This window comes from Ambystoma mexicanum, chromosome 3p, assembly GCF_040938575.1.
Source record: "Ambystoma mexicanum isolate Mex_15411 chromosome 3p, UKY_AmexF1_1, whole genome shotgun sequence".
In the NCBI taxonomy this organism is placed as follows: domain Eukaryota; kingdom Metazoa; phylum Chordata; class Amphibia; order Caudata; family Ambystomatidae; genus Ambystoma; species Ambystoma mexicanum.
Window position 1 is genome coordinate 70805183 of NC_090925.1, and position 14812 is coordinate 70819994.

A 14812-nucleotide genomic window follows, 5' to 3' on the forward strand; every position below is an offset into this window, starting at 1 on the left:
AATTGCACTTTTACGCAATTTATGATTGTTTTACATCTACTGCATTATCGTCACCAAGAAGCTGCTTTACAAACTGAGAGATACTTTTTTCATCTTTTTTATGTACATGTGTATGGTTTCTTGACGCTCTTGTAATTAGTAAAAAGAAATATAATTGAGCCAAAAAAGCAAATATTTGGAATTATGTGTTGCTCAAATTATTTTTCAAGAACATGTCTCAATGATTTTTATTTACATTTGCATGGTCAAACATTTCTTCTGCTTCTTATCACCAAAGTACAAGCATAATCCTAGTTTCTTTTAATTGGCTGGCATTTTTATATTAGTCATCAATATAAACCTCCCTCCTCCGATAAACACCAAGCCCCATTTGATATCAGAAACATAATACATTTAAATGTGTACGCCAGCCTTACCACACAGAACAGGAAGACAATATTATTCTTGGGACTTTTGCATTTACTTGTGATCGCAAACTATGTGGCTGACCTTTGTTGTCAATACCTGAGAAGTATGTTAGTTATCCTGTGAATGCTGTTTACGTTATTTTGTAGTTAGTCATTTTCTAATGCTTATGCAGTGATCAACATTGGCAAGAAGTGTGTCAGGAGTCAAGTGTAGATGGCCAGGGTACACAAGCTAACCAGGAAGTGATGGCAGAAGTTTTGCAGATTCAGAAACAGCTGCTTGAAAATCAGGTATGTGTTTTGGTAAGGAACACGTTCATGACACAATCAGTGATATTTCTCAGATTGTAGGATACCAGTGCATTTCCCGTTTTTGACAGTGTTTCATTTTGAGGGGACATAAGCATACGTTTAAGAAGAAACTATGTACATGTATACTGCTAGGGCTAAGCATCATTTGGTAGATAAATCGATAATCACAGAATTCCATAACAGTGGTTGTGAACACGCCCATGTTAAGGATTGAGTGAGTCAAAGTGGACAAACAGCTGGTCTTCTTTTGATCTCTAGTATATTCCCAGAGCATATCATTGCTATTGGTATTTTTTATTCGTTGTTTAGACCCACCCGTTGCTCTGACTGCATCTGTTTGACAAGGAGCACTTGATTACATGTTGCATTCTTATGAAGTCAAATTTAAAAATGATGGCTATTCCTCAAAGTAACTGAGCAAACAGTGATATGACTGCCTTTGAAAGAGATGGCTAAACTACACCTCCTATGCTTGTTTAATTGTGTTGCTCCCAAAAGTGATCAATTGGAATTGCTAATCAACATGCAATTACACCTCTGACCGGTAATAAGTCTTTGGGAATTGGTTGTTTTAAGCATTAGCATTATTACATTACTTTTAAATGATGTAAATGAATACAGAAACTGAAAATGTTAATCCAGGGGGGGTTTATTTCATAGAAAAAGTAATTGAAACAATTGAAGACCTCAAAGCTCAGCTGGCAAAAAAAAATCAGACAAGAGGAAAAGACAATATTAAAGCTGCACCATTGACAATGGTAACTGTATATACTCATTTTACAAATGTGTATTTTTCTGTTGAGCGGCCACCATATTTACTGATGGTATTACACACATTTCCAATAGTTATAGTTGTATGTTTTCAACAACAAGAACCGCTATTTTTTGGAATCTGTGGACGACATCACACCCTGCTCCTCTCCTCAACCACCAACACATGTAGATCTATTGAACAGCACTGTTCTCCTACTCATGTTTATTTTTATGACTTCATGTATAAGCAAGCCAAGCCATTTTGGTAAACCAGAGCTAGAATCCTCAAGACCAAGTAAAATTAGTGTACCACTCTTGGTGCAACGGTAACCTGCTACTTCAATCTGCAGAATATCTTCACAAGCAGAGCAATTGGCTATACAAAGTCATGCTGATTCTTCACAAATGAAGGCAATGTCATCCCAATATCATGCCCCTCCAATTGTATTTTAAAATAGAAGTTCACTTGATGTCATTCTTGAAAGGTGTTCAAATATCTGTTTAAATATTATGTGGGATGTTTTTACCCATGCATCCAAGCCCTACCATAAAACTGTGCAGTACTGGCATGGAAAACATCATGATGGCCAGAACTCCCCAGAGAGTGCACAGGGAAAACATGAAGAATAGGCTGCCACCCATTTTTGCATATGTTGTGAGCACAGGAGGGCACTGCCTAAAACCACCATTGGGCTACACACACAGTAGCCTGAAACCATTGGAAATGGCAATGCTGATTGCCAAAAAGCAACTCAGAACTGTGGGGAATTCATTTTCTTAATCCCAAAAATGGTTGCATTACCAGTACTCACCACTATCAGAAAGCCGGCGTTTTAAAACCACCAGACTTTTGTGTAAAACTGAACAAATGAAACAAAACCAGACAAAGGAAAGACTTGCTAAGAGGTGGATACAATGTAAGACTATATTCTGAAATGACTTGAAGGAAGTAATTATTTAATGTATAGGTATAAATTTTCAGTTTGATTTGAATGTAGAAAACTGGGAACAAAAAGTGACATTTAGCTGCAACCTGGCTTAATGAAACTGAATTCTGCCTGACAACTACCCCCGACAGGAGTTGAAACTGGATCAACAGCCACTCTTCCCAGGCCTAGCTGCATCCTGCCACCCCTTGCCAAAAGAACCTGTAGCACCTCTCTGATTAGATTAGGGGTGGAGCACCTGGGAACTGGAAGGGACCGAACAATGCAACTTCCTTGACTCAGGCAAATGTTATATTGGGGGCGTCGTAAAATAACTTCCTCTTGGGAGAAACTGGGGGGCAGCTGTGCCTCTGTGAACAAGCTGGCTTGGGGGAAGTGGATAAACCAGTTATTCCACCATGTGATGTGGGAAGCCACAACCCTTTTTGACCAGGGCATAATTTAAAAAAACATGGATAATTCATAGTACGGACTTGTCAGAATTATATAAGTAATACCATTATTCTTGTGATTTTTCGGTGCACATTTTAAGAGGCGTTAGGACCCTGTAGTGTATTCTGGGGGGTTGCTAGCGGAAAATAGGGTCTTACTCCAAATGTCTGCATGTTAAAAATCTGACACTTCATCAATTAATGTCCATACTCCTTGCGCAACTGTGTGTAATTTTGGGTAAATGTCCGATATTGCAAAACCAGTTAAAATGCACAAAATGTTGTCATTTTTGAATGCAAGCTCCCAGGAAGATCAGAGGCGGACAAGCATGGACCATAAGGAATATATAATGTGTACATGTAATTTCAACAAATTGTGTTTCTGGGAAAGATGTATTTGAATCCAATATAGATTTGTGGGCAAACTGACCAGGGGAGGATCCTCTGACCCATAAACAGACCTCATCATGATGACAATCCATTTCCTTCCCCCAATCATGGGAGAGGGGAGAATTGGGCCAAAGACATGTAGAGAGGGGCAGGCTTAGCTAGGCCCAGGCACACACCCATTTTCAAAACACATAAAAAGAGACTGCTGGGACAGGTAGAGACATTCAATTCCATTTGCTGCGGAGCATGCTGACCGACGACTTCACATCCAGAGATCCAGACTTCAAATCCATCAATCTCCAGAACCTGTAGCAGAAATTAACTCCAGAATTTGTAGCAGAGAGGCCTGAATCCACCAGCTGAATCCTCTTCAGCAGGCCTCAAAACTAACCAAACTATTCAACAGCCGGGCGAGCTGTTTGGAGTTTTGCCGAGAATTTTTGCAAGAACCTATAGCAGTACCCAGAAAGCAGTGTTACATCCAGAATCCAGAGAGGCTAGACCAGCAGAGCAGAGCTGACCCAGATCGCTGTGAGCAGAACCGGTGCCTGATTGACCCGCCGAGCAGACAGAACTGCAGCCGGACGTGTTGACCAGATCTGTGACGAGGCCTAGTTCAAATTTATATTGTGAGTACCTAGCAGAACCGTGCAGAACCAATCTCTTAGTTAAAATAATCTAATCCAAACTATTTTAACCTAAGTAGAACTGCCTCCTAGAAATCGTGTCATCTGTCATTTTTAAAGCTGCACAACTGTCACCTGTCAATTCTGCAGCTGTAAGCTGTCGCCTGTCATTTTGAGTTTATTTTAAATCCGAAAAACTACCTTTATTTAATCGTCCGTATCTCTGGAACGAAATTTAACTTTCATCTGAAAGCTTAGAATCTAGGCTTTCCAACGAACCTAGAACCGACTTCCTACTCCCTATACTTTTCCCGTAATCGCGAGACACGCACTCGCGAAATTTACAGCGATTTGCGATTTGGCCCGATTTATTCATCTGTAGAAATTAGCAGCTTTTTGCTTCTCTTTGCTAAAATTCGTTTGCAACTTGGTAATAACTCATAGAGCATTGCTAAACTGAGCCTGAACTAATACCAACACGCATCTCCCACTCAACCTGAATCTCTAGAGGGAATTAAAATCAGTTGGCACATTTTCCCATCCATTGCCATCACATTTAAAAGCATTTTGGGCCTGTGTTTCAAACTCCTACCTGTTTCCTCTAAGCTTGCTGGGAGAACTGGAACTGTGTATTGCATTATAAAGTGTGATTTGTTGGAATTCTTGAAGACTGTGTGCTCTCCTTCCATTTCTGGTATTGCATAGGGGGGAGTGAATTGTCAAAAGAAAAAGTGATCATATTACCTTTTGCTAAAATCATAACAAGTTATTTCTGTACTGCATTTTATTCCACCTTGCGTTTCCTTGAACCATATAAAGCATTCTTTCCCACCTTGTTCTTCTGTTCCTATTCATAGTTGCCTCTTGCTGATTATTGCTCATATTCACAAGTGTAATATCCATTATCAATTTATTTATAGAAGTGTGATATATATATTGTTTAAATTTTCAAATAAACCTTTTAATTTGCAAAACAAACCTACTTCTTGGCTCAGTGGGGTCAGGGGGATTCTAAGAGGGGGGTGTTATACACGGGTTGTCATCCAGAGTACTGAACTGGATATTAAAATACATCAATAAGGGTTTTCCTCAGCATCCCAGACTAGGCATTGACTTAGCTGTAGTGTTGATTGAATATCGCTTACAATTACAGACACCAGATTTCATGAAAATGCCATAAACATATTGAAAAATAGTGAATGCAGTCAATTAAAAACAATGGATTTACACAAGGGAATGTGGGCTTCTCTATAACACTTGCAGTGCGGTTTTCGGTTTGTTTCCAAGCACATCATGAAATATTTCCTTGGACTTTATTATATCAAATTCAATAACATGAACTGTGTTTTTTCATTGCATTTTGTGTATTTAGCAACGATGACGGTGTTCACATTAAAGGATATGTCTTTTTCATCCAACAGAATCTTCTGCACAGGGGCTATAAATACTACACCGATTGTGAGAAGATGCCAATGTGGGATACAGATGAGGAGTATGACAATATTATTTTGTTTTTTACTACATTAACAGAATAGTACATCTGCTTCCTCCCTGAATTATGCAATTGCATATTTGTAGTGATGAAAATGTATTTGTAAAAAAAGCCCTTATGTATATTTGTTCAAGCCTATATAATTGTAATTATGTAGATTTCAACACAATCTTAGCTCTGCAAAAGTGAAGTCTCTTAAATCTTTCCAACGAGACCTACTCTGATACATTATAAGCCCTCTTCCCCGGGTTCTATTCCCCAGCTTCTCAATGAATGAACCGTGAACATTTATTCTACTTTCCTAACAATAAAAAGAGCTCTGCAACCACTTACTGGTGAATCGGTAGAGGATTACTAACTAAGGTGGTAAACGTTGTTTTGCTCATATTTGAAAAATATTCACTTTCACTAAAATGTTAATGCAAAAATCAAACTGATACAGGTTTATAGAAGTGAGGGATTGGTCACAATCTACTCTCTGTTATAGCAGGAGGGCACCAGTAATGCTCCCTGTTTGCAAATGGACTGTATATATTGTCAAGCTGTGGTAGACAGGGCTGTTGGAGTATTTAGAAATGTAAATGCGTGCTTTCTTGTACTTACACAAATCTATCAACAACATTGCATGCATATTGTGTTGTGATGATTAGTGCAACACATTTCCATTTTTGTGAATTTCATGTATGTGATTTACCATTTTAAATGCAACATTTATTAACCAATACTTTCTATCTGTTTTTCAATTCATTCACATTTAAAATGTTAGCATATATATTACCAGTGGGCCATTCACCATGTCATTTCTTTTTTTACAGCCCTGTGGGGACAAACAATTGTGCCTTAACGTCATGATTGCATGAATATGTGAGGGGGGCAAACCCAGCTGCATCCACTGAAGAAACAAATGGTAATATGTGCATTAACTATGATGTAATCTACACAAATCCATTTAAATACAGAGGAAGAAATGTTCCTCCTGGAAGTAAAATGCCCATTATGGGCTTGTTAGGTTTGCACTTCAGTGTTAACATGTCTCATCTGGGCAATATTCTTTATTTGTACTGCAAATTCAAAACAAAGGGGCACTTTCATCCATGTTCACCTGCAAGCCTTTATTTCTGAACTACACAAGGTGGATTGAGTAAAAGGCTGCCCGCGAGGCAGAATTTTCAATGGATTCTTATGTAATCTGGCTGCTTTTTGATGGTGTAAAAAGCAAGCAGATACCCATATGGGATCCATTGATTTCATGACATTTTATGCTGGCATAGAACAATGTGGATTTTGGAGGCAGGTGGCAAAAGGGAGGCCGCAATGTCACTTCCCGTCTGTGCCAACCTCTGCTTTCACAAAACCCCCAAATGCCCTGAAGCAGGTATGAAGACAAGTGTAATACCACTATTCCTATCTTTAGCACCTTTATTAATTCTCACAGCACTCACAAAATGAGCTCTAGAGAGGAACATCCATTTATTGAAGCAAGCACTCCCAGTGTGAAATATAATGAAGAAAAACATAATTATTAAAAGCATGGTGGTTTAAGAGTTATGAAGGTTGATGCATATTTAATACTTTAATATTTTCTTGGTCAGTTTGCAAAGTTAAATGTTCTTGACCAAATTAGATTAATGGGCTCATCTGATAATAGTTGAGACAAACGATATGCTTGGGTTTCGTTTAAAGTGAAGTTTGCCTTCAAGTTCTAATGCTTTCACGTGTTCCACAAATACAAGTTAACAACCTATCGTAGAGGTTGAGCCATGATTTGAAAAGCTAGCACCAAAATGGAACTTCATTTTGCAAAAGACAAAAGTCTTTTGTCCATTCCCTTTAAACTATGTATGATAAGACGTCTCCTGCCTTGTCTATTCTGGTTCTCCCTTGAGAACGCCCTTTAGTGATGTCCGAGCCCTGCAGACCACACGCTTACTCCGGTACTGTCAGGAGTAGAGCGTACTGGAGCATGCAACTGGTGTGTTCACCGCCCTCTGGGGGGAGTGTTTATTCAATGCAGACTAGCTATTATAAGCAGAGTACAGTTGCGGACTAGGAAAAAGGGGACGAGAGCAGCTGGTACCAAGGAAAAAGCCAGCGAGTGAGGAGGTAAAATGCCATGCTGCTTGCCCTAGACTTAAGGTTCCCAGCTTCTGGGGCCCTTGGCTTCTCTCCTGCTAATTCCCCCCATCTGTATGTGTTGCTACATGGATCAACTGCATCTGAGTTGTCTCCCAAGAGGGATATCTGTTGGCTACCAATTGTTAAGCCCCTGGAGTTTCATCTGACCCCCTCATAACCTTTATGATCAGACCATAACACAAAAAAGATGGTGACTAAAAGCCACTAAGAGTGGGACAATAGAAGGGCCTCCAGATATGGAATAGTTAAAGTTCCACTCTCAAGACCACAATTGACAGGATTATCTCCCTCCTCAAGAAATGAGGTGTCAGTGTCTGTTCAAATATCTTTAGAAATGATTGTTCCTGGTTGCCCCTCATGTATCCTTTTTCCGAGGTTGCTGGGACAACCTGGATTACCTTAGCTGACTCAATTACCAACTAGTCTGCCCTATAGTTGACCATATTTCCTGGGATCAGTCTTCCTACCCTAACTAGGGGATAGACTGTACCTCCCTGTAGGGGTCTAAAAGAGTCTAGGACCTTGTCACCTCCTTTGCCCTCCTGTTCGTTCTTGCACTTAGAGAGGAACAATGACAAGTAGAGGAACAGAGAACAGAGGAAATATGGACTAAAGAGGTGAAGGAATACAAGGTAATAGATGTGGGATACTTCACAAAATCACTCATACACCTTTGTGTGTAAATACATTAAATTCAGCATTTGAGAATAAACGTATAATGATCAGAGATAAAATATTAATTATTCATTTAAAAAGGGTGGTTATTATTTTGTGTATTCTGGTGTGGAGTAAATGGCAAGAGGAGCTATCAATGTAGTCTTAATACTCAGTCCGATCTAAGAAGGTAGACAATATGAATGTAACCGCAGTAATGAAGAGTGCTTAGTTCCTACAAACTGTCCAATATTTAGTTTCACAGGGAGCTTCACTTACATACATGAAAAGAGCCAACCGAGGTTGAACTAGTACTTTGGTTGAATTGTGTTTAAAAGTCCACAATGAAGTGTCATGTTAATGAAGGGCTGGTAAAAATGCTACTCTTCTTAGTTTGACTTTTTGCAATTAAGCGTGAAGTACCCGTTCCAACAGCTGTACCAGGAGGTAACGGCCCGGGCCCCAACTTAAGGGCCTGAACGTAGGAAGGTTATTTCATGAGGGCTGCAGAGGGTTACCAGCCAGTACAGCTCATGGAACGGGGACTTAACACTGTTAGCACCTGTTCCACAGAATGTGTAGGGGATACGTGAAAAAGATTTCCATACAGTGAATGGGCTGCCTCGCAGCGTCCCGTTCATTGAATGACAATACTTTCCCAACATGGCTGCCATGAAGCAGGAAGACAGGGCTCTGTAGGGAGCCCCTGTTCCACTTCTATGGTGGCCACAACAGAGTGGAAGCAGCTGCGGCGGCAGGTCCCGCCACTGCTGCAATCAGGTGAGTGGGTATGAGGGTATTAGAAAATAATGGAACGGAGGGTGGGAGGAAGATGGCAGGCGGGGGAAGCAGCCATCAGGCAGCTCGGAATGGGGGCCTGGATGACTAGATTCAGCCCACTTTCTGATCATCCCGATTGGTTGACTCCACCAGAAAGGTGCTAATATGTAACATAAGATGTAGTGTTTAAAGCATACAAATTAAAAAATGTATACCCATAAATCATGCATTCTTTTGTTACAGTTGCAGCAAGAACCTATTGGCGCAAACTGCGGCGACAGAAAAAAGAGGCCGGCATTTGGGAGCAGAGGAAGTTGGAGGCCAGAAGAAGAAAAAGTAAACGAGATGTAAGATGCTTTTATAATGGAAACCGCATGATGTAAAGCAGTGACTATCTGGTTATGGCAGAGAAAACAAATGTTTTATTGTTCTAAAATGTAGGGTGTGCTATCCTGTGCACTACTAAAACAGAAAGTGGTAGTGTAGCTACCTCATGAAGATCCTCCTTGCAAGTGTGGTGCATAATAAGCATACTGTACAACTCTCTGTTGCAGAGGCGGTGTATGAATAGCTACCAGCATGTTGATGGGTTATCTTCTCCTATACTGCATAATAAACTAAACCCATACACATACCCTAAGGAACAACCAACAAAGGGTATTATCTAAGACTTCAACTGGAAAGTTCACACTCCAACAAAGGAAACTCACTATTTACACTGAAAATGCTTAATGAAATACTGTGCAACATGAGTTTCTCGTTGAATGAGCAGACTTGTATTTCTCTACTTCCGATTACATGTATCCCATCCCAATAGCAAATTTGCCTGAGACAAACAAAACTTACAAAAGGGACAAACAAACTCTATCTACACAATAGGAAGATTGTATATGAAGAAACACCCTAGCCAGCCATTGGTTATCTGAAATGTATGGATACTGAACTGGAGGCTGTGGTTACTGTGGCTATGGCCATGTTGACCATGAGCAGGTTTGGTGTACTCAACCTAACTGCAGACTTGATGGATCAACCTGGACTTGATGGATCAACCTGGGACCAAAATTACTAGGCTACAGTGTTGTGTTGAAAGGTCTCAAGGAAGATGCAAAGCTATACTAACATTAAAACCTAGCTAAACAGTACCAAACTACCTTCCATAGCTGAATCTTAGACCCAGATACATTGCATTTTAAGTGTATACACTATGTGTACATGTGATTTAATCCGTTACTCCTTGTCTCTCTGCAGAAGTGTAAACGCCGGATTGAGGCCATTAATGTGACCACACTGCCAGTAGAAGAGAAGGCAATAGTAAAGGCAGCATTCCTGACACTGCCAATGGAAGTTACCCAGAGTACAGAGGAATTTGGGGAGGAAGATGATCCATTCAGGGATGGAGAGAAAATCCATGTGAAATGTATAAAAAAAAGAAAGTGGGAATCTCACTTGCTCAAGAATGCTAAAACAAAATGTGACATTGCACATGGGCAGCATTTAAAAAGACGTTGTAGCTATGTACATAGAAAAACTGGCTCCTATTCCACAAGGCCGAAACCGGACATAGGTCAGGAGTTTCAATGGATGCTGGATGATACTTGCCATTGACATAGCAGTTCTGTCTATACTCCTCTGGAAAACAAAATCACATGTACCCCTTTGGGAAATATACGCATCCAAATGTTAAGATGTAGTTGTTACTTTACATTGGCGTTTGAAACTGTTCCATGTTATACAATAAAATGTTTACAATTTATTTTACTTTTCATTTTTTGTGTGCTTGCATTGATTTCACTGTATGAGGTTATGCACACATGACTATGGCCGTATTTGTCTGTTCTCAATTAATCTTTACACTTCAATCAGGTGGGGGCATATGGTGGCATATTGAAAAAAACATAAAGCAAGCAATATTTCACTTCAGTAAGGCCAGAAAACAGAGATGAAATGAACAGAAATGTAAACAATTACTGTGAAAACCAGCGACTGCAAATGCAGTCCCAGAGGTCATGTGTGCTGGGACCCAAAGAACATGTAGGTATCAGGCGAGCAGGGAAACTTATGATCGATGGAGGGATCTCAAATTGAGGTAAGCTGGAGAAATGAAACCTAATACTACCTTAGGGTGTTTAAAAGGCGAATTCTTTTGGGGCTTAGTGTAATTATAGAACGATGTAACCCAAATACTAAAATGGAATATATTTTTGATGTATTTAGATCTACACTGGGACAGACTTATGCCTTTTGATGCAAGCTCTGTAGAATCTGCAGAAGACCAGCTACAAAATACAGACTAAATAAGCAGCCTAATAGTAAGTGAATGGGCGCTTATTACATTTTATTATATCTTTCAAGAGTAGGACATGTGATATAGAGTGGCTTTTGAATTAGACACTGACTGGAGCCATTTTTTGGGTTTTTCTCATTTCTCTCTTTTAGTTTGTCCTCTGATGCATCTTTGAGCCACGTGTCCCATCTGACGGGTACAGTGGAAATATTGAAGGAATCTTATATATTTTTTCACCTCTATCCAACGCAGCTAAGAGGACCTTGTTGGTGGTGGTAAAAGAATTATCTATACGCAATATACATTCTCCCTCGCTGAAACAGTATCCTTTATGTTTATCCAATTTTTCTAGAATAGAAGACATTTGGAGAGATATTCCCAAAGAAAAGGAAATCTCGTTTTTTTCCCCTTTTGGTTACCATTTGGAGGTAATTCACCGTCTGTGGGACGTTGTCACCACAGTTTGGAAGGTATGTAAGAGTGAAGCATACGTATCCCCCTTGGTGGATCGGGGGTGTCACTATCGGAGTCTATTTATAAGATTTCTACGATAGTAGATATGTGCAAATAAAAATAAAAACCCTAATAGGTTGTCTTTAACCCACAGGATTTACAAATCACTGAACACATCTGACAAAGAAAATAAGTGATAGGAAAGAAGACTATCACGGTGATAGAAACACAAGCAACGAAATACCCCTGATGAATGTCCTACATTTATATGTGCGTTTAGGGACAGAAACTTGTGCAAGTAGGGTCTAGGAAACAATCAGAAAATCAGTGTGTGATAAAAAAAAGAAATACAACGCCAATGTGAAGTTTCACATGATGTTGATCTAGTGATCAAGAGAAGTAATCCACAGTATGTGTTTATTCTTGTGTCTTGTTTTGTGAAAAATTTGTTTTCATGTTTTTATGGAGTTTTATGTAATGTGATCATTTTATGAGTACTATTATCTATGTGTTTAATAAAAAGACATTTTAAGGTTTATAAGAGAATTTTGGGATAATAGACATACCTTTTTCATAGGAAATCGTGGTTTTCAGACACATATCAGTATACCTTCTTTTTTGGAGAATATATAGCTTAACCGTGTGGTAAGAAGCGTAGGATCCCCCTCTACACGGTCCAGGCCGATTGAGAACAGTGGTATCAGGGGTGGGCCATAAACTTGGAGTGTATGGAGTGGAAGGCAGTGGTTTCATTGCACATACAGCCAGTTATACCTCTTTCACATACCTCTTTCACACCTCTCCTGGAAATCATGCACTTACATGCAGTCAAAGCCAGATGGAGAATACGCGGTGCACGTTAGCAACTTTTGTGAATCTGGGACACTGCTATCAAAGGTTTACACATTTCAAATACTGTAACAGGAGAACACCTTTAGTTTGCAAAGGTTTACAAATATTTTCTTTGTAAACTGAAAGTTTACTGCATTGATGCATATTTGCATACATACTGTGTGAAATGGTTCGCAAATCGCAAATAAGTTGTAAACTAAAGGTTTACTATATTTTGCAATTTTAAGTATACAATCAGTTTGCTATGGTTTACAAAATTGTGTTTGGTAAACAGAATGTTTACTGGATTGTACCATTGTGGCGTACACAAAGTTTGCAAGGTACTTCTATTTTGTAAACCATGGTGTACCTAATGTTTACAAAATTGTAGAACTTGAGGTCCAAATGGACTTGCATAACTACTAGGTTTACGCACATGTAAACCAAATGTAAACACAAGGTTTACAAAACAGTTTACAATGTGTGTAAACCTGTGTAAACCTTTAGTTTACACAGGTTTGCATACAGTTTACTAGTCCCGACTATCAACCATGAACTCTGAGGGCTTCACACCCAAGTTTACCTCCTATGCCAAGTCCCTCGGGTTCGACATCGACAAACACATCTCCTTAAAGACACACATAGCTAAGAAAACTAACACAGCTTGGTATCAGCTCTCCCTCCTGCGGAGGTTCAAGCCCTTCCTCCCTCTGGATAGGTTGAGATCCACAGTTCAAGCAATGGTCCTTTCCCACCACCTTGAAGGCCTCCCACCACCATCCCTTGTGCCCCTGACAAGTGTCCTACAAGTGGCCCCACGCCTCATCATGGGTCTACGCAGATATGACCACATCATCCTTGCCCTCATTGACCTTCACTGCCTCCCACTGCACGCACAACTCACCTTTAAGTCTTTTTGCATCATCTATAAGGCCTCAAGTCACCCAGCTACATCACAGAGGAATTCAGCATCTCGGACACACAGTGCACCACTACAAGCCAGGACACATGCAGACTTCAAGTTCATCTCTACAAAAAGGAAAGGACCAGAAAACAAGTCTTCTCTGTCTATGCCCCAAGACTGGAACCTCATCTGTGTCAGCATCAGACTCATGTCCATGTTCCTATAATTCAGGGAATAGCTCAAGACTCACCGCAATACCCAGGCCATCACATCGACACATGACTCACTAGACGCTGCCCACCCCTCTCCTCCCTGCAACCCTGTAAAGCTGTACCACTCTCTGTGCCCCTCAGTATCCTACCCACACTTTATATCTATTGTTACCTTTGGAAAGTACTCTGTTATGCAACTGTACTGTTGTTTACCATTGTCTATCACACCGTTGTGTATCTGTACTGGTGTATACCTCTGTACAGTGCTCTGTTGCTTCTTGATGCTAGGTATGGCTCAATAAATATAATAATAATAATAATAATAATAATAATAATAATAATAATAATAATAATAATAATAATAATAATAATAGAGTTAGTAGGTTCCAGCTCAGTGGTAAATATTAGCGAGAATTAAAGTGTCTATCGTGTTAAGGAGAACAGCCAGGCATCCTCCCTAAACACGCATGCAAAATTAAAAGGAACCATTTATGTCAATGTGGAATATATTCTTCATGCATGCCAGCCTTGGTCAAAATCTCCAAATGTGTCTCTCCCAGAGCTTTTGTTTCTTACCATCTAATGAAGACACTATCTGAAACTTTCAAAGCTAATGCTATTTTCCACCATTGCATACTATTTTCAGTTACTTCAAAAAAAGATATGAAAACTGAAAATTACGTGAGAAAATAATTACAAATAATAAAAAATCTACTGATGGAAGCATACTTTTGCTTTGCATTAGTTTCCATTTTAGATCGTCACGTGACAATCTCCCTTATGGACAATGCTTCAGGATAAGGCATCATTGCTCTTCATGCTGAAGAGTTAGCCTGGCGTCTGATCATGAAGAGGGACCCCAGGAAGTTAGTGAGAACTTTCAACAAACGGGCTGACTATAACAAGAGGGAGCATTTGTTGGCTTAGAATACCAGTATGTGGTTTTAACTTCAATTCCGAGACTCAGAGATGTATATAATTAAGAGGTATCAGTCTCTTATTAGTCCATCACTACCGGACTTAGGTGATCTGGTTTTTGCATTTAAGAGAGGCAGAAATATACATGACATTCAGTCCATTCCAACCTTGGCACAGAGAATCAAGAAAGTCAAACTGAAATTATTACTCAAGCACTGGTTAGCGGGCATCCCGTGGAAACTCTTTAGCATGCCAATGTACTTACCAAATTACACAGTTCAC

General features: G+C 39.7%; 1 long non-coding RNA gene across 1 annotated transcript; it reads left to right on the forward strand.

Annotated features, from left to right (window-relative positions):
- The first annotated feature begins 561 nt into the window (after positions 1–561).
- On the forward strand, positions 562–10667 carry LOC138579491 (uncharacterized). The gene is made up of 5 exons (XR_011304022.1): positions 562–698; positions 5288–5358; positions 6174–6265; positions 9172–9275; positions 10177–10667. It is a non-coding gene; the product is annotated as an uncharacterized lncRNA (long non-coding RNA).
- Positions 10668–14812: the final 4145 nt, after the last annotated feature.